This window comes from Neolamprologus multifasciatus, chromosome 16 (assembly GCF_963576455.1).
Source record: "Neolamprologus multifasciatus chromosome 16, fNeoMul1.2, whole genome shotgun sequence".
NCBI classification, from domain to species: domain Eukaryota; kingdom Metazoa; phylum Chordata; class Actinopteri; order Cichliformes; family Cichlidae; genus Neolamprologus; species Neolamprologus multifasciatus.
Window position 1 is genome coordinate 25,508,872 of NC_140454.1, and position 20,759 is coordinate 25,529,630.

Sequence of the window (20,759 nt, forward strand, 5' to 3'; positions counted from 1 at the left end):
CTTTTGCGAAATTCTCCCCATCAAATTCATGGTGCGCACTTCTATGTTAATGATGTGACTGAAGAAACAACCACCATTCCAAGTTTCAGTGTGGATCACTGGCCAGATTAAAATCTTTCAAAGTTTTGTTTTTTGTAGACTTTTTTTAATTGCAGTACATTTAATGTTGCACCGTTGATGTTAGAAAGTAAACATGGCAATAAAAGCACAATCCCAGCATATATTGAGTGTGCAAAATATTGTAATAAACAGTACACTGCTGTTTTCATGTGTTATTTTACGTATCCAGCTGTTAAATAATTGCATATCTGGAAAGTTTTTCTTATGAAAATGCATTAAGTCATATTTTTTTATGCCAGCAAACCTTCCAAAAATTGCTTTGTGAATGTATGATGGCACTCACAATTACTCATTTTATTCAGTAACACCACTTGAAAACTCTAATAATGTACTGTATTCATATTAAGTATTTCATATTTTTTTATAACTCCCACACATTTGAGAAAGTGGGATTGCTGTAACAAATTTAAAAAGTTAGAATAAATCAATAAACTTGAAGTAATGTATATAACTCTGTGGTTTTCTGCTCAAGACCTGACCACCTTAATCATGTTTAAAAAAAAAAAAAACCTGCCACAATCTGGATGAATCGATTAAAACAATGAAAAAGCAAAACAAATTTGCATACCAGCATTTGAAACTTCCAAAAGTTAGTAACGCTTATTAAAAGTAAAAGCAGTGAATGAGTTATTTTTTTCTTACAAGCTAAAAGAGCTAGAGAGACATTCTCTCCATAATGGCCAAAAAAACCAACATAGGTAAAAAGGGTAAGTCTTTACAATATATAGATCACAAAGCGCCACTTATAGTGTCTAGGTTTTTGAAAGCTATTGGAAAAGGCAAAGAGTATCCTGCAAAAAAAAAAAGACACAGTTGAAAGGGGAAGCAATTTTGAATTGAAAGACAAAAACACTTTCTGCAACAATTGTGATAAATGACAATGCGTGTGTAGCGGGGGCCCTCAGAGAATAAAGAAACGGGAAAGTGCCTAGGAGGAGGAAAAATAGGGCAAATGAAGTGGCAAAGACAATCTTTGCAGACGGCACGGAAAAAAGAATATCGGTCTGTGTCTTTGTGCATGTGTAGGTGTGTATGCGTGTCTATGTGTGTGTTGGAGTGGGTGGGTGTGCATACATCTGCGTATGCATATGCAGTGGGAAAGAAGGAGGGGGTGTGTTCACTTGGAGACAGCAGGGATGGCTTATTAGGAAATCATTCCTTTTAGCCAATGGTTTTTAAGAGAGAGGCAGATGTCATTTGGCTGAGAAGTACCACCTCCGAGAGCCAGCACATCCCCTTCAGTGTAACGCCGCGCAGTGTGAGAGCACCACTATCCCTGCTGTCTCCTCTCTGGCTATTTCTCCCGTTTGGTCCACAGACACTTTCTCGCCTTCTCCCTGATTCCTCCTGCTCCCTCTCTTTCTCTGCGCTCTGCTTGCCCCTCCTCTCTCCTTGCCTTTCCCCCCTTCTCTCTCTCCTTCTTTCTCTGTGATTCTGAACCACAGACACAGATAGGATCTGTTACAGCATCAGCATCAGCAAGAGCTCAGGTAAGACCCTTTTTTCTTTTTGGTTTGTTTTTTCTTTGCTTTGCAATGAGGGTTCATAAAATTTAAAGCATAAAGCCTGATTGCTTGCTTCCCGTAGTGGACAAATTGATTTCTCCACATTTCTAGTTTCTCCTTGCTCTGTTCGCCGTGATGAATTTGAAGTGGAGGTCTGATCATTTTAAGAGAGACAGTCTGAGCAAAGTTGAAGAACTCAAATGTCATTTTGTAAGTGCTTTTATTGCAAATAAGTTGTGACAATAACAACTTCAGCAATTTTACTTCAGGCAGAGGAGTGTACCTGATAGGTAGGACTGAATATACCCTTAGATAAAAAGGAAAACACGGATATTATGTATTAAACAAAGATGAGCAATGAGGCTGAAAGAATGAGAAATAAAGCCCGCAGCATGGGACAAAACAGAGAAGCAAATGGGCTTTCGCTGGTCGAAGCTGGTGGTACAAAGTGAGTTAAGAGTTAGGGAAGCTCAAGTGTTCACAGATCGGCAGGTGCCCAGCGGACGCAGTTTATCAGGACCTGTCATCCTTCCTGAACAAAGATATTTTTCTCTTTGGTATATTTATAGATTGATCACATGTGACTTTGTGTACAACAAAGAAAAACACGATAGTAAAGCTGTTAGTGTTCTATGCAAGAACAGTTTTTCTCATCTTCAGAGTCTGTCAGAACATCTGAGGCTATACAGTATGACTGACTAGATTTTTTTTTTTTTTATGTATTCTTTAAGATGGTTACATTGCAAATCTATGCCTACTGAAATGAGCAAGTGAGAGAATCTGTAGGTTTATTCTACAACTGCGTGTTACAAGAGAAGGTTAGGTCATAGTGTTAACCATATAGTAATTGCTGGTCATGGATATAGCATTTGTGAAAACAGTTCCCTTTCAAAGTGTAATCTTTATAAATGCAAATGACTATATAAATTTGCATAAATTACAGAAGCAGACCTTGCTTTTTGCCTCCCTCATTTCGGAGATGTTAAAATGAGTTTAAGACTGCCCCATGAGCAACGCTTAGCCTTTGAAGTTTAAATAAACAATAGGACCATGCAATTGTACTTCAACAGTGAAGCACATTAGTGTCACTTAAATCATGTCTCATGGTGGGTTTGTCTGCTTTGGAGCACCTTTGCAGGAGAGCCTTTGCTGTAATGATGAATGTTGAAAGGTGGTCTTTGCTGATAAGTAATCTTTCAAGTTCATCTTTAGCTAATATTTTCCCGATGACCTATTGGTCGTTTCTGTGGTGTAAGAATATTCATCATACTGATGAATTTAAATGAAATCTGAAAATAGCTCTGAGCAAAGTTGCGTCGGGTCTCATAAGTAATACAGCGGTGTGCTTATATTTCATTCATGACATAGTTTGCAGCGCTCTCTTGGACTGTGGAGAGAAATGAGAGAAATAGCTTTGTGATGTGAAAAGACACTGGTTGTTGAGGTGAGAGAACAACCAGATACACTGCAGTGGAAACACTAACAGCTGGAGCTGAAACTGCACTTTAATTTATGGACACACACAGAAAACTTGCTCATTTTAACCAGACTTGCCATATTCCACAACAGTTCTGAGGCATGTATGCTGTTTGCTTGGCAATGCAACCCACACTGCACACAGCAACGAGGAAAGGCATGGTATGGGCTTTTTTGACATCTGTTAATGATACAAAATCAGTGACAGAACTACAAACCAAGAGATGTAAACGCCTTTTGTGCAGTATGTGCTGTATGTTGGCCATATAGGTTACCAAATGTGTTAATGTTTTCTAGAGCAAAAAGAAGCTGCCTCAGCTTGCCTGACACAGCCTCTTTCATTAACCCAGCATTCAGCTGGAGACCCAGAAAAATATCCGCGTTTTGAGGAAATGAGAGACAGAGAAATGGGGAAGCTGGTGCCTTTTCAGTCCGCTGAGGGTTCTGTGCTGACAGCTACACTCCGTCTTTTTTTCTGGTTGGTTGTGAGCTGCCCCAGGTGTGACAGGCAGCCGGAGTAATGGGGGACATTTGACAGATGCATATTTCCAGCCTTGAAAGCTTCATATAAAGAAGATAGACGGCATGGATTCAGGCTGAGCGTGGGACAAACTGTTGGGCTGTGAATCACCTCAATGAGTGCGCCGCCTCTCTGCTCGATTGATCCGTCACGTGACTCTCACAAGCCTTCCAAGTTACTAATTGTATCCCCACCTGATTATTGATTGAAATATGAGGGTGGTATATTGGACTCAAGGAGGCAGGCAGCGTGTTGCGCCCACTTAGACTGGTGGAGGTGGCTGAATTACAGACAGAGGGACCCCACAGATTTCACTGGTTTGATTTCAAAAAAGAAATATTTGGAATGAAAAGTCTGACTTCTGTGTAGGTTGAGTGCACGTATCTGCATGCACATGTGCATGGGGTTGAGGTATCACTTGTGTGCTGGATCCATTTTTGCAGCATCGCGGGAAAATTGTACTAATAATGGTGGCTTTATGCGATAATTAATCTTTTACAAGGCTATAAGGGCACATAACTAGGAGTCAAGGTAGGAGGATTAGATTACAGTTTTTAAAGTAGATGGAAGCGTTTCTTGGCAGTCAGACTTCATCTGGCAGTCAGCCCAGGGAAACGCTAACTGAGCAATGAATTCTCCAATTTAAGGTATATTTGTCTCCAGTGTGCCCCTATGTCATTTAAAGTCCCTGTATAATTTTAATTTACAGATTGGCCCATTTTTACTTGTTAAAGAACACATGTTAGGTGCTTTGAGCTAATATGCTCACAGGGATACTGACATGTTTGGCTATTAAAGTAGATAGCATGTTTGCCATGTTCACCATCTGGGTTTAACATTATAGCATACTAGCGTTTGTGCTCAACTCAAGCACAATAAAGCTTCTTCTTATTACTATTCTGAATGTCTGTACATGGCAATCCATACAATAGTTGCTGTCTGACTGATCACCAGATTGAGATGAGCTGAAGGTACATTTCCACTCATGCGTGGGTCTAGAAGATAGATGCACCCAACATAAAGTCACCCATTGGTTTTAGACTGCACATTTTCACCGCTCAGCACCTTGTTAAGTTTTCAAAGGCAGATGTTGCTATATTGGGATAAGATGTAATGATAAGCTATCAGCTTGATTTTAAAGCTGCATGGGTGGACATGAAGGTACAGACATCTAATAAGCACAAAGTAAGGGGTTAAAATAGTAGAACTTCACTTAGCAAACCTTTGTGGATGGTCTGTACCACAGCAGGCAGTGATTTTGTCAGATAGGTCCATTAAAAAGCTCCAAAGGCCACCAAAGCGGCAAACATGGTGGAAAGGTCTACCAGTGTCTCCCATTAGTGGACGTTGAGTGCATCAGATACCTGTAGCTACAGCAAACTGATTGGCAGGTTTCCCAAAACAAAGTGGCCATGCCTATAGCCCACAAAAGTACAGTGCAGTTATATTACAGTTATTATGAAGGAAGCTATCCATAGAGATGCCCAGTTTTGTGGACCATGTAAGTCATATATGAAGCATGTAAAGTTTCTTAACCTTGTAAAGATGTCATTTTAACAAAGGAGTCTATGGCAATGGACTGTATTTAGGAGCCAGACTGAACTAGATTTCAACGGATACACTTATTGGTATTTTACATTGGCTTCCTTTTTCAGTCTTGGGAGTTGACCTACAAAATCATGCACAGACCAGCCACAACATTATAACTACTGACCAGTGAAACAAATTATCTCATTATAATGCAATGTTCTCCATGTGTGCTGGTATTCATGTGGCTGACCACCCACTGAAGGATTGTTCCAGATCAATCACACTCCCACAGCATTGACATTGACCCAGCCTTCAAACTCCCTCGATCCCAATCTGATCAATTATCTGCAAGATGTAAGCCAGATCCACAGAGGCCCCATACTGCAACCAGGAACCGAAGGATATGCAGCCAAAAGCCTGGTGTCACACACACCCCAGGATATCGCAGACCCACTGTGTCCATGCTCTGATGGGTCAGAGCTGGCATAAGAAACATGTGAAAAAGATAGCAGGTGGTTTTACCATGGTCGATGATTGACGATTACACACAAACTAGAAAGATCACGTGTAATAAAATACAGCTAAAAATATAATTTAAGAAACGTTCTCCAAAGTTTTTGTGTCTCAGCCCCACAATCTGATCAGACAGACTGTTGTTAAGTAACTCTATAGAGAAAAACAGCAGTCAGTGATTGCAACTTAACTGAGTGCAACTTCTCCACTGTGTAGGTGTATGCTGTATTTGAAAATGCCTATGGTGTTTCAAATAATATAGATAATCAAAGTGATATTTATGAACAAATTTGCATTAAAATATTTCTTTTGACTAAATCACAGTGATCACAGTTTCTCCGTCTGTATAGCAAGCACATGTGGCCACTTCCATTTGTATTAAATAATAAACATAAGTTCTCTTTTGAAGTCATGAACTGTAAGCAAGTGTTCTGGGCTGCAAGTAAAATGTTACACAACTGTTTTCTTTATTTGAAAGCGTTGGCATTATAAAATGATAAAGGACAGATGGCTTAGTGCATACTTCTTTATCGCTAAGGGCTCTTCATATTACAGTTTATTCTGCCGTAATATGATGCAATGAGAGTGCTGAGCAAGTACAAAGTTATTTGTCAATTACACCTCCCTGTTAATAGGATTAGATGCATCTGAAAAGCCCTCAAAAGGGTTGTTTGCAGTGAATATGCTGTTCACAACTGTGACAGAGAGGCACGGCTCATGCTGAGGCTATGAGCAATAAATTGTGACAATGTTTTGGAGGAAAGTTGATTATTGGTTGTAAAGAGTCCATCAGTCTCTATATGTGGGTTTTTTTGTACTATTTTAATTTAAATACTCAGACAAAAATGATGATGTAATTTCACAGTTGGTCAATTAGGAATACTTTCCCAGGATGGATACACTGTTGTGTGCTCAAATGATATATATGCATAATCACTTTAATCAGTCAGTTGATAGTCAAGGCATGCATTTAACTGGATAACCTCACTGTTATTTTTCACTTTGGTTTATTAAAATTAGTGAACAACAAGACAAACATGTGCACATATGTTCCCAACATAATACTGGATGGTTGTATTGACCATCTCAACAGATTGTTAGAGATTCTATAAAATAGTAGAAATTCCCTCAAAGAAATCTATTTCTTAGAGAAGGCTGTCATCGGTGAAACCAAATTGGCCTTTTGAAAGTATGTCCATTAGTTTGTTTGAAGTGAAGAAAGTCCTGTTTTTTTCCTGATTGAAATGCAACTGTGATACATATTTTTTTAAAAAAATAGCAGACATGTTTTTGATTTTATTTTCCCCTCTTAATGCATTCACAAACCAAAGCAAAAAAGGCATCCCCTTGAATTTTTTAAAAGCTATTTACTATATATGGCAGATCTGCATTAAGAAAATATAACTTATCTCCTTTGATGGTTTAATTTGAATACTTTGTGGGGAGGACTGCCAGGATGTGTTTTGACAATGTCTTCATCTCGAGAAATATCAAATCACGGAAGTTCAAAAGCAGTTTGTAACCAACAGGAACACTTTAGGGGTTTGGTATGCCTGCAAAATGTTTCTGGGCTGTAATATATTTCCCCCTTCACTCACTTTACTGCTTTACACCCTTTTCACATGAAAAGCGACACCCGCTACTATTCAATTCATTTTTAATGAGAAGCATGTGGGCAGTGAGGGACTTGTGTGCACGCACCGTGGAAGGATGGGATTTATCACAATTGTCAGAGATCACATTTTATGTTGAGGTCACGAGAAGGAGGAAAATTTAATTTTGGCCGGGTTGGACTGCCCGGAGCTGTAATGTACATATTTAAATTTACAGGGATATAAACTAAAAGGCACATGTCAGTAAAGGGAGGCTCAGCGAGCTGTTTGTTCTGAGACGAGAAGAATGTACTCTTGTGACCGTGTCCTCTGGTAATGTTTTGTGTAAAGGCAGAGTACTATCAAAGCAGCTCTTATTGTGTCAACAGCTAGCAATATTGTAAATGTGTGTGTCAGTGAAAAATGGTGCAGCAATAAAGTAGAAATGTGATATCCTGATTGTACAAACTAAATATTGCAAACGGTTAGCTTGAATGTTGATGCTAGCCAAAGTTAGCTATCTTTAGCAAATTAGCTGGTGGCAGAATTAAGCATGATGTCTTTTATATATTGTTGTGGACTGCTCTAGTAAAGTGAGTGGGGAATGATTGAAAACATCCCTTCATGATGGTTTGATTACTCTGCTGTTCCCATGGTTACTTCATTGTGCACATGTACTGTATTGATACCCCAGATGGTGTGTTTGTTTCTCACATGTGGCAGGGTGTGGACCTCAGATTGGAGACTGCTTCCATCTGAAAGCACCTTTCTCATGACACATGTAGTTATATCATTAAGCTAGCTGCCATTTATTTTAATTTGAGCATGTGTGGGCCATTCATGGAAAAGTAATTCATATTCCACCCTGCTTTGCAGCTTCCCTGTGATGTTTCCAGGATATGTTTTCAATTCCAATTCTGAGTATGGCCTTTAAAGAGTTACATAACTAAAAAAAACTCTTTCCTCCTAGGTATGTACTTACACCCTGCTGTCTTCAGGTGGCTTGAAAAGAAATGCTTGTTTGCTGTGTGAGTTTTAATTCTTCTTTTTCTACATTATCATGTGGGATTGTATATAAATATCATGCTATTTTAGGCGCATCTGGTGCTTCTTTAAACCTTTTCCTGCCATTTTATGTTGGCATCCGAAATATTTTGGGTTAGGTCAGGTTGGGGTTGAGAATTTAATGCCATAACATGGCACATTTAAAGCAAAAACATTGTGATAACACAAGACATGTCTTGCTGTTATAGTTATGTGCCATTTTAAGGTACAAATTTGGGAAAAAAAAATATTGCATGTCTCTCCTTTATGTTAGAGAGCTGCAATTTTCAGCCTTTTCAAAGCAATTGCTATTTTAACTCATGATTAGGGTTCAGCATTTTTTAAAATATCTATGGAGAGAATGGAAACCTATACTTAACAACTGAACCAAGTGGTGGTTCTATATTTCAGCTCCACAAAAAGAATATTCTCACATCTAGTGCAAACATGCTGTATGCACAGAGTATAAATTACAGTTACAGCTACTACATTCATCTGGGGCCACCTGCATTATGGAATAAACTGTTCGGGAAGAGTAATAGTGAAAGAAATGTGTTCATTTACTGCAGTTTATATAAGCAACTATTTGTCTGATTGCTATATTCATGAGCTCTTGTGATATTAAAATGTAGTTTTTTTACACTTCTGGCACAGTGGTTAGTACTGTCTCCTCAGAGGAAGACGATTTGAATTTGCTGCCGAGGACTTTCTGCGTGGAGTTTGTGTGTTCTTCCTGTGCCACCAAAGACATTTATGATGGATCAACTGGCAGTGAGTGTGAGTGATTGCCTGCTTCTCTGTGTGATGAACTAGTGATGCCTTTTGGGAAATGTCAGTTTAGATGGGACATCGGCATTGGCTTCACAACCCTGTGACCTTAGTTAGATAATCACCTAAGAAAATCCACAGATGGATTTTCATAAATAAGGAGCTTAACAAACTGCTTTGATAGTTATCCCTGAAAAATGGAGATATGAGTTTGGTTTCATTTTAGAGTGAATTCTAGATTACTTGCGAGCATTTGGCTATATACAGGGTGGGTTATTTATATGGATACACTATAATAACATGGGAGTGGTTGGTTATATTAAAGTCCTGTTTGTGGCACATTAGTATATGTGAGGGGGCAAACTCCTCAAGATTGGTGGTGACCATGGTGGCCATTTAGAAGTCGGCCATCTTGGATACAACTTTTGTTTTTTCAATAGGAAGAGGGCCATGTGACACATCAAACTTATTGGTGTATCCATATAAATGGCCCACCCTGTATATGCAGGTTATCCTCAAAGACTACTTTTAAAATATGCACTCAGATACCTCAGTTTCAAAACTGTGGCTGCTAGAAACTTGTTTTTTTAGAGCCAGACGTGAGCGCATTCTAGCAAAGGTAGAATGATAAGTTACAACTAATGCTAGAGAGCCTAAAAGGTGCATCCATAGCCTGTATGTTAGACAGAAAACCAGTTTGAACCAGGTTGTAAACATGCTTATTCCTGCTGCAAAGCTTTTAGAGCCAGCGTGATATGGTTACTCGTGGCAACGAAAGTTTTTGGCACTTCCACATTGTCTTCCTTTCTAACCCCTGAGAGGTAGCTGCTGTGTTTGCTTGCTGAGTAACTGGAGCTTCCAGTGAGTCATTTATCTTGCTACATTAGCTGACATACCGTAGATATGTATACAGACTTGCATCATGGTGGAACTTTTATGAGGTACAATACTGTAAAAGGTGACTTTAAAAATGTAACCCCCCCCCCCCCCCCCCCAATGGTTTATTTTGTTGCTGCTCCTTTAATTTTCTATAAAGATTATGTGGTTGAATTAGGATCCCATTCACAAATAAACTACCAAAGTATGGCTCTTGGAAACAATTGTTACCTCTTTTGACCTCAACTTAAAAAATGTACCCTTTTTCACCTAAGCTTAAAAACACCTGACTCCATTAAAATAAAGAAATCCTTCTTAGAGGAAACCACTTAGAAAATGCTACCCTTGACATGGTTAGTGGTGATGATTTCATGGTCCTATTCCTCTTCACATCAAACTGATAGAGGGTAGGATGGAAGCTATTATTTGGACAGAAGAATCATAATTCTCTGCAGGGCTATTGCTACTTCACATTGCTACCCAAAACACAAACACTTTTTTTCCCCAGAGTCTATTGAATTTGCTGACCCCAAACACCCCAACAGTTTTCAATTACATTAGCCCCCACCCTGCAATCCACTTGGAATACAAATGCAGAAGCTTGAACAAGCCTTCTCTTAAGAGTCTTTGTCAAGTAGCCAGCTTATTTGTCTATAGTTCTTTCCATCTGGCCACACAGGTTATTCGTTGGCTGTTTTGTAGTTGTCAGGCAGCTGAAGGAGTCTGTCACAAAACCCAGTCAGCTCACTGGCCTTTAGCTTAGATCTCCTGCTTTTCTCACCCCAATTAACTTTGGATCACTGGCTATATTCACTAAATCTTCCTTGCGCGTAATAGAATTAGTGCAGCAATACAATTCGTTCTTAATGGTCAAATGTGTCTTTTTCTTGGCCTTCTGTACAGACATTTTGTCTCAATTGGCGTTTTTTTCTTTGGTTATTCTGCTGCTGTCTTTGAGGTGTCAGCAGTAATTACATTTAATGAGAAAGGAATGGAGTTGTTCACCTGAACAGAACGCACGACCTCTGATGAAAGAATGCCGTTTCTGCTTAGGAAAATGTGCAGTCAGTCAGTCAGTTGCGATGCTACTCTGATATTCGGGGTTCGAATCAATTTTGAACAGTCTTTTGTGCAATATGGATTCAGAAAGAGGCGATGTCACAACTAATGACTGGCAACTAAAGGGAGCGTGTACTTTAAGACTTAGTAATGTAGACTGAAAAGGTGAGAGTGAGCTGCTTAAGATCAACGTTCTTTTGATTTGCTGAGGCTCTTTTAAATGCTGCTGTTGCATCTTGTCTGATTTACCATGATAAGAAGCTGTCTTCAAGCTGAAATTACTAATGAAATGGGAATATTTTTTAAAAAGTGTATTAAGAGAAATCCGGTGTTACTCACTTGGTGTTACCACAGCCAAATATGATTTCCCTTGCAATGCATTTACTCTCTATCTCATCCAGCGACTTAGTATTTGCAGTGATCTGTGGTGTGAGTGGAAACATCATCTGACGTGAAACTGAAAGATAAAGAAGTCCTAAGGCAGATATATTTCATTATATATTTCATTTCTGAATTTTTACATTTTAATTATTTAATGCTTATTATAAATGCTAATTATACTGATGTTACATAGACTACTGTGTACTTTATGTTTCACTTAAAAAAAGTCAGAATTTCTTGTAATTTTTAAAGTGGTCTTGACCAATATTTCTTTGGACTTTTTGAAAGGTTTTCAGTTTTTCTTTGGACACTGGCTACTTTTTCACTCACATTCAGTCGAGTGTTTCTACCTGATAATTTTCACAGAAATGTTTTTCTACTGTGTTAAGCCACTTATCATTCTTTTAACGCATCAACTGCACCTGAGGGATGAATGAGTGTTGTGTCTACACATAATAGACAATCTAGCAAACAACCAATTTTAAATCTTATCTACTAGGAGCTTTTATTTTTTATTTTTTTACTAAAATCCTGCCACAAAACCACATACTTTGTTCATTATTTCTTTAGTTGAATCTATGGAAAATGGCAAATCTAACTATTTGACAGGCATGATTCCCAAAGAGCTATTTAGCTGGAAAAATCTTAAACTTTATCTCAGCTTGGTGTGCAATGTGTCTTTAAAAAAAATGAGGAAACTAGAGGAGAGGAGGAGAAAGAATCTAGCAAAGACCTGACACAGAAGCATCTGGCCTTTCAGTCAATCCATCCACTTCATTGAATTGTCAAGAAGTCATGCTGAAGGGTAACAGAGAGGCCCAGATATGCCAAATCATAAATAGAAGAAAAGAAATTAAGCAGCAACAGGTCTCATGGAGTGATGAATCCAAATGTGAAAGTATTTGTTCAAATGAATTTTTAGTTCAAATCACTGTTAGTGTGTATGGAAGAGGTTATAAAAGAGGTACAACAGTGATTATCTACAGCCATCCATTGGTATGGTCTGTTTTTGATTATTTTTTTTGTTTTTAGTTGGGAGTTATTTTGTGTTACTGCTTCCTGTTTTATTTTGATAGTAGTTTGTCTCGTGTGCCTTGTATTTAGTTTTACTTTCCTGCCTTGTTCTAATTAGTTTCAGCTGTGTCTCGTCATCCTCCCGTGTCCACTTTCCTTGACAACCTCATGTGGGAGTATTTAAGGCCAACCTTTCCCTTTCCTTGTTTTCAGAGAGTCTGTTAATCCTCCTTGTGTGTTACTGGCTTGTGTTTTGAATTCGTTTTTTTTTTTTATCACTTTTTCCCAGTTCTTATTCTGAACTATGTATAATGTCCTAAATATGTATAATTACATGAGCAGGAGTAAATACTTAATTTGCTGTAGTTTAGAGGCAAACTGTGCATCTATGTATTTGTCATTATTGATAAATAAAGTAGGACAAGCTCTAAATTAACAGTAGAAAGGGAGCGTTTCCTCAGCATACAATAGAGTGGCTCATGGATATGCGTGCTTTTTCTTAACACTATCATTGTAGCTTTGGCTACATAGGTAGTATGTATTTAGTACTGGAGCTGCAAATTGCCATTGCAAAAATATATATTTTGCTTAATGTATAGCTGTATGTTAGTGCTTTATACAAGCACAGATGTATATGGTTATATTGGTCAAATCCGCATAGTCGATATAATCCTATTTCTTCATTTACTTAATTGCCATCCACATTGCTAGTACGGTGTCATTATGCATAAACAGACAAAAACACCCACACACAGATGTACATTCCATTAAACAACCCTCATTTTTGTCTGTCTTTGAATATTGCATTTTATATAACATGAGTATAATGACAACGAGAACTCAACTTTTTAAAAAGTTTTGAAAAATCCATCAGTGATATTAAAAGATTTGTGCATTTTTCTTGGTCGCTTGAGTTTCTGGTCTTTCCATCTGGTTGTCTACGGATGTAGTGTTGTCCTTATCTTCCTGGACTCCTTCTCTGTGTAGATACACTCTGTTTTCATTCATTCTACATCTAATTAACGGTAGATAAACTAACATTTTAAAAACATCTACTGATTCACTTATTGCTGTTTGGGTCTTGTGTTGACATGTGGATGAGATGCTGCGAGGATGCGTTTTTAGCAATCATATTTCACCTTTTTGCCCTGACACCTGAGGTGCAAGAATCAGTGTTGCGTTGTCACGATGCTGCATTGGCCCTTTGCTCTCCACAGCAGCTGCCCGCTTCAAAAGGCCGCCTGTTGATGTGCTCTGCTCTCTACAGGAGAAGCTCCTGTGATAGTTCATTATTTTATTACACTTCAACCTGCAGCAACAGGCTGTGAGACATGTCTCTCCTCATTTGTAGTGCTAGGTACAGTTTCTTTGCTCTTTTGCATCTAATTAGGACAAGCTGTGTGCCTCCAAACAATGGGATAATGGCTGGCACTCACTGGCTGTGCTGGTGCTGAGTGCCTTCTGGCCAAGCACCAGAACCTTGGAGTGGAAATCTCTCCTTACACAAATGTGGCACAGTTACGAGTGCCAGGGTATGCTGGTGCTTATTGGTATCCACATCACATCCACGTTATGGACTCTGGAGGAGCTTTAGACTGCCTGGTGTTTTAATTGTTAAATATTTTACTCAGTTTATAGCTCATGAAGATTTGAGAAGAAAAATATTTGTTGTGGCACAGTTGTCTCACAGAAACAAGGTCCTGGTTTGCAGCTTTAGGTTGGCTGCAACCTTTTTGTGTGCACTTAGCACGTTTTCCCTGTACCTGGATGAGTTGTTTTCAGATTCCTTCCACAGTCCAAACATAGCTTGTTAGGCTAATTGGTGATTCTAAATTGGCTGTAGGTATAGATCTGACAATGTATCCTTATCTGCCTGAGTTCAACCTGTGATGACCTTACTTCCTCTCCAGGGTGTACCCCGCCTTTCACCTAAGGGTCAACAACAGGTGACCCCGCTCCACCCCCTCCTTGACCCTGAACTAAAGAAAGAAAGTAAAGAAAATCAAAACATGATTAGTTTGTTGATTTATATTTCCACATGAAACCGATTTAAAAAAAAAAAATCCTGTTGTTTCTAAAAACCTGATTGACATTTGCATTTTAGTATCACAAAATAATAAAAAAAATGTCCTCAATTCATATCATGCTGCTGTATAATTGCCTACAGTAATTTTGTTTAATCAAAGGCAATTTAGATTTTTAAGAGCTGGACTATTCATCAATGGTCCACGTGCGGGACCCTTTGTTGTGTTGATGAATGTTTAGCAATGAATTGCCTTCATCAAAGAGATGTAACATTTTAAATTTTTAAAAAAGAGCTATGACATTCTGTCATCTATCTGCAATATGTCATCCTCAGCCTCATTAAATAATACAACGGCGCAAGGATTAGACCACTTAATGTTTCAAATGTGCCGCCCTGTGGATTTTCTTCTCAAACAGCTTTTACTTTCCTGGAAAGTAAAAGCTGTGTTATTTTTTCTTGTTATTTTTTCATAGTTTTTCATTTGCCTATTGATGTTATTCTGAAATGGATTGAAAAAGACATTTAAAAATGAGAGATTAAATATGTCTGGATCATTCTTATTTATTATCTTAAATAAAGTATATGAGGCCATATATTATAAATTGTATAATTTGCAACCCAGCGTTTTCGGGTGCATAAATTATATCTTTTGTTATTTATAAACAAGCTATACGCCTCGCACCCCTTAAATGAAGAAGCAGGTTGTAATAGCATGTTAGGGTGCAGAAGCTGTAATGTTTGATGGTGTGGCAACATGTGAATTGCTTAGTGCCACTGAAAAGAGTTTTAGCTGAGAAAGGTGTTCTACAGAGGACTGGAGGCTTCTACACTTGTGTTTTGTTCTCCCCTGCTTAACATTGTTTTCCCAATGGCAGGTCTCCATACATTGCCTTGTCATGCATAAGTGTCTTCATTAGAGCAGCGTCGGTGCAGTTGTCTCTGTTGTGACAGCTCTAGTATCACAACAAACTGAAGAAAATACTGTCTTGGACTCTTAACCCTGTAAGACCCAACCCATCAAAAAATTCTGATTTATTTGGAACAGAGATGTTTTTTAACTCTTATAACAAAATACACTTCTTTTTTTTTTTGCTATATCTTGTTGTGTACGATATATTTTTATTATACATTTATTATATTTTTTGTTACATGTTTTTGGGAACTTTTTTGTCAACAACAACAATGTTAATTTTAGACAAAAATATAGTTTTTTCCACAACATGGGGCGACTGTGGCTCAGGGGGTTGGGAAGCGTGTCTGTAACCGGAAGGTCGCCGGTTCGATTCCTGGGCTCTCTGTCCTGGTTGTTGTGTCCTTGGGCAAGACCCTTTACCCTACCGCCTACTGGTGTTGGCCAGAGGGGCCGATGGCGCGATATGGCAGCCTCGCTTCTGTCAGTCTGCCCCAGGGCAGCTGTGGCTACAACCATAGTTTCCACCAGTGTGTGAATGAATAGTGGTATTGTAAAGCACTTTGGGTGCCTTGAAAAGCGCTATATAAATCCAATCCATTATTATTATTATAACATTTTGAAATTATAGCAAGTATTGATCATGCCGATGAGATAAAGGTCTCAGAAACTCATGTTTCAAATATCAACTCATGTAAACTCATGTATCATCTATCAAGGGCATTATAGGTTTAAGTTCTCAGGGAAGAAGACCATTAGTTTACCAACATAACGTAGTAACAACCATGTAAAGAGTCAGAGCAAAAAAGAAATCAGTAGTGATGCACTTGGCCAGTTGCTGACAACTCATCCTAGTCTTTACCTGATTTTGGAGAGATAATGGGATGCATTTTGACCCCTGAGCATTGCTATTCTAATGTTAATACTCTCATAAATGCTCTGATCCATGAATGGCTAAACAACTAACTTCTCCTGTATTATAACTTAATCTTAATCTTGAATCTGTTTTTCTTAAAATGCTTTAATGCCAAGTAAAATCCTGCTTCGAGCAAAACTTGTGACTCAGCTGTAGGACTGTCTACCAATAAGGCACCACTCGCATCATGAGGCCAATCTGGAAAGCGAAACCTAATTTTAATCTTTCAATTATTACATTGCTCTGCATTATTTAGATAGAAATATTACTAAAAACTGGTATTTTTTTTAGTCATTGTTGAATTAATTAATCAATTGGGCTTTTAACAATCAAATTTATGCATATAAAGGTTACAATGTTAAATTGCTTGTTTTTAAAGGGAGGCTGTGCATTAACTTTATACTTTAACTTTTTAATTTTTGGTTTTACAGAGAAAAGCTGCAATTAGGTTTGCAAATCCTAGCTTAATGAACAGATACAGAAAGAGCTATAGATGAAAGCGTACACTGCTGAACACATGCTGCCTGTAAAAATTAGTTTTACAAATGCTAAGAACATGCACTCTGTATTCTTATCAAACCCAGGAGGGCTTTTCAATATAAGGCTGCAAACCTTGATGAGTAATGCCTCCTCCAAGTCATGGTTAAACTGCATGTTTTATAAGATATAACTGCTCTTTGCTCTCGTTAACAATAACCACATCTGCTATTTTTAGCAATGACACTGGAAAAGATCAAAAATATATACGTGATATATGTTGTGTGTGTTAACAAACCCAGTAATTCACAATCAAATATGAAGTAGATATCCTTGTAGGTACATATGCATGAAAATTCTGGTTTCTTGGATACAAACACTGAGCGTGAACTTATTAAGAAACCACATGTTTGTTCTTTCTTGGAAACATCATGTGCATCAACTTTAGTCATGGCAATTAAAATGTGTCATTGTAATAGCTCTCACAAAGATATACATAGTTTACCAACATTATGTAAAATAGAATACAAGCTTGTCTATTCTGTTATGTAAAGGGTTATCAGCACATTGCTGGTGCTACAGTTGAATAATTATTTAGAGTAAATAATAACAGCTGAATAAGATTCCAGTGGGCACAACCTAAATAGAAGGACAAATGCTTTATTGCTGCTGTTGACAACACTTGCAGCTTTTTGGTCAATGGCTCACACCGGACTTCAAGGTGTTGTTTCTAAAGCAAACCATATATTGACAGATGATGTCATCACAGTGGCCTATTGGGAAATCTAAAAAAAAAAAAAGTAAAATGTAAAAAAACCCGTAACAGTCCCTTTGGAGACTGTCCAAAGTGCCAAATGATGCTGATGGAAAACCAAAGGTACACTGATTGGCATACAAGTGCCACATGGCAGTTCTAGTTGATTTATTCATGATTCTATAAAAATAAGATATGTTCACATTAGCATACTACTTGACAGAGTCACGGCTTAATCCACAGTGCCAGTTCCAAGTTGTCAACTCCAAAAACAAGATGCAGCAACCCCTGCAGCCAGCTTACAGTCTGCCTTTTCTTACCATCTATTTGACATTTTACATATAAAACTGTGCATTATTAAGTCGAAAATAAAAAAAATTTAAATGTGAATTTATAATCCATCAGCTTTCTCATCTTATCAGCTTATCCAACTTCACAAGAAGCTGGAGCTCTACATAAGGCAAGAGACAGGCTACACCTAGGGTTAACATAAAGAGACGATCACACAAAGTCTATTTAGAATCATCAGGAAACCTAGCAAGCATTTCTTTCAACTATGGGAAGAAGCTGGAGTACTCAGAGGAAACCTACGCAGGCACAGGGAGAACTTGCAAACTCAACACAGAAAGGCCCATGAGGTTTGAATCAGGATCGGTCTTGCTGTGAAGTGAGAGTACTAACGATTGTGTCACACCTCTTATCACATGTTTTTTGACATGGAATTCATTTGATTTTTTGTATTTCAAAGACCTTCATTCTGTGTGGAAATGAAAGCTTGGCTCACCATTGATAAAACAAGTTACATAAGATAAGTCAGTTCCTTGCATTTTATTACACAGAGAGAATTATTGTGTTTAAGCTTTCAAGTCCTCTTGTTGAAATTGCAGCATTAGAAAGGAAGAGGCATAGCAAGAGATCATTAGAGTTCTTTGTGACACTGTCTGAGAGTATAAGCTGATTTGATCACTGTGCTGGGAATGTTGGGGAAAATTCAGGTGGTCATGTTGAAGCCACAGATGGTATGTGAATCTACATTAGTGTGCTCATTGACTTTATGTCGTGTTTTCTTTAACTGGCAGATGGAGCATCAGCATTTAATCTCACGAATAAATCCTGCCATCACGGTCATTTATTACTTGTAATTAGTTGTATCATTTACAACCTCTGCATAAAAGCGGAATGTATCCGCTCTTCTGCGTTGCTAAATCTTAGAAATGACTAGAAAAGCAAGAAGGTTGTAATAATTACTGGCTTTAAATTCCAATCACTCACCACAAATTGACAGTCAGAAAGCATGGTGTGATAAACTGATTAAATAATGAGATTATATTGTTATGATTACGCATTAACTCCCCTGTTAAAAATAATCAGGGTATTAATTGTTAAGAAATTAACTTCACTGCACACTGATTAAAATAAGTCACCTGCAGTCTTATATTTTTTTCTCTCTCTTTTTTTTTTTTTTTACAAATGAAGACTTTTGGTCAATTACTTGACCTCTTATTGTAGTTTTTAAAAGAGTGCAGTTACACATGCATGCACATGCACAACTTTACTTCAATCAATTTCCTTTCACAATACAGTGAAATATGAACTGCAAAAAATCATGCAGCATATGAGAAAGATCATCTTCTTACCATAATGGTTGCAAAACAGCTTCTGAATATAACTTTTTTTCCCCTTTGGTGGACTAATGGAATTGTTCAAATTCTTACAACTAATTAATAAAGAGAATAATATTGGAAAAGTACGAGAAATATTTAGTTTTATCTCCTGCCTTGCCTTGTTTCACCAGCATTGTTTGGCTTCTGCATATGTGAATATCTTCCACCTGGAGCTTATCTCCAAAACTGAAGGTGGGCAAAAACCAGCCACTGACAGATTGGGCCTGTCAGCCTTCGAAACATTTGATTGGATTTGGTGGCCACTGTGAGGTCTCTGCTTTCACAAAGTGAACCTGCGCAGGGTTTTCCACAGAGACAGAATGTTCAATAAAGTCCTACTTTCAGCCTTCCCTTGCTCCCTCCTCCCTTATCTGGGAAGCACAACCAGATAAGTGCCTCACCCAACAAAGGCGATAGAGCACTCACACTGTGAATCCATATGTCATGCTGTGTCTTCCACCCCAGAGTTGATAGAGCATCAATTAGACCTCTAGTGTGGGGGGGTTAAATTTTCCTGTAATTGTTATCAATGTGTAATATAGTCCTGAGGGGTTTCTATCAAAGTACCATATTTAATTATGCTGCAATTACAGTGTCGCTGTATCGTCTTTGTTTCATCCCAACTACAATATTGCAAACTATAGGTGCCATTTTTTGCACAGCATGTCATTGATAAACTTTTCTAAGCATTAACTGCACATAGCTGCAAATGTATTCTATATATGCATGTATAAGAGGTGTAGTATTTAGTAAACTCAATGCAAACTGAAAGGTTAACTTACTATTTAGATTGGGTCAGTGAATGGGACAGCAGGCATCTGCTTAGATCAGTCAAGGAAAACTTCAAACAGTTTAGGCCTTATTAAATAAATAATTTTGTTCCCTTTTAGTATTTCCATCCCAAAAAAGCATCTCAAAGACGTCACTCACAAAGTGGTAAACAACTAATCCAGGCTAATCCAGGCGTATATCACTGAGTTATTCTCAGAGAGGCTCATGCTTAATGAATGTCAGCTGCTCTCGGTTTAATTGCATGTTTATTCAGCACTGTCATTTCCATAACATCACGCACCGATTTTTTAAAATCTTTTATTTTTTGTTGCTTTGCTTGGTGCACAAAAGCTGCACATTTTTTTTTAGTAAGTACTATATTCCCGTGCAATGCAGAATATAAAATGTTAATGAAATGAAACTCTAACTAAGAACATCAAGAAAAATCTTCTAATTTGTTTTGTAAAAAAATATGGAGGAAAACAAAAGTGTTTACATGGTACCAGGCGATGGAATCTGGGCCACAATAATGAACCAATATATTAATTCAGACAGGCCACTTTTTTAAAGTCTGCTCTAAAACGATTAATTATGATGGAACAGTGGGGGAAAATTCAACTTTTGCACCTCTGAATTTATTGTTTGCCACTTTGACAAAACTTGTTTGTAGCCATTTCAGATTAAATGCAGCCACGGTTAAGAATGCATTGTTTTGTCTTGGTTTCTGGTTGCAGCATGAGGTCTGTTGATCTCGTATTGTCATCGGTGCTATGCTGGAGACAGAAGGTAAGTTTTTATATAGCATCCTGCTGGAGATAAGGAAAACTGTAAATTGTATTGTTC

The 20,759-nt window shown here is 37.9% G+C and overlaps 1 protein-coding gene across 3 annotated transcripts in view; it reads left to right on the top strand.

The window, feature by feature from the left end:
* Window positions 1-678: 678 nt before the first annotated feature.
* thsd7ba (thrombospondin, type I, domain containing 7Ba) overlaps window positions 679-20,759 on the top strand; it is a 197,395-nt gene continuing 177,314 nt past the window's right edge. For 2 of the 3 annotated variants that reach the window (XM_085134466.1, XM_085134468.1), the window contains exon 1: window positions 679-1,610. The gene's annotated coding sequence lies outside the window, so the exon portion shown is untranslated. Of the gene's footprint in view, window positions 1,611-15,872; window positions 20,703-20,759 lie in introns of those variants that run through there. The other variant, XM_085134467.1, reaches the window with a different exon arrangement.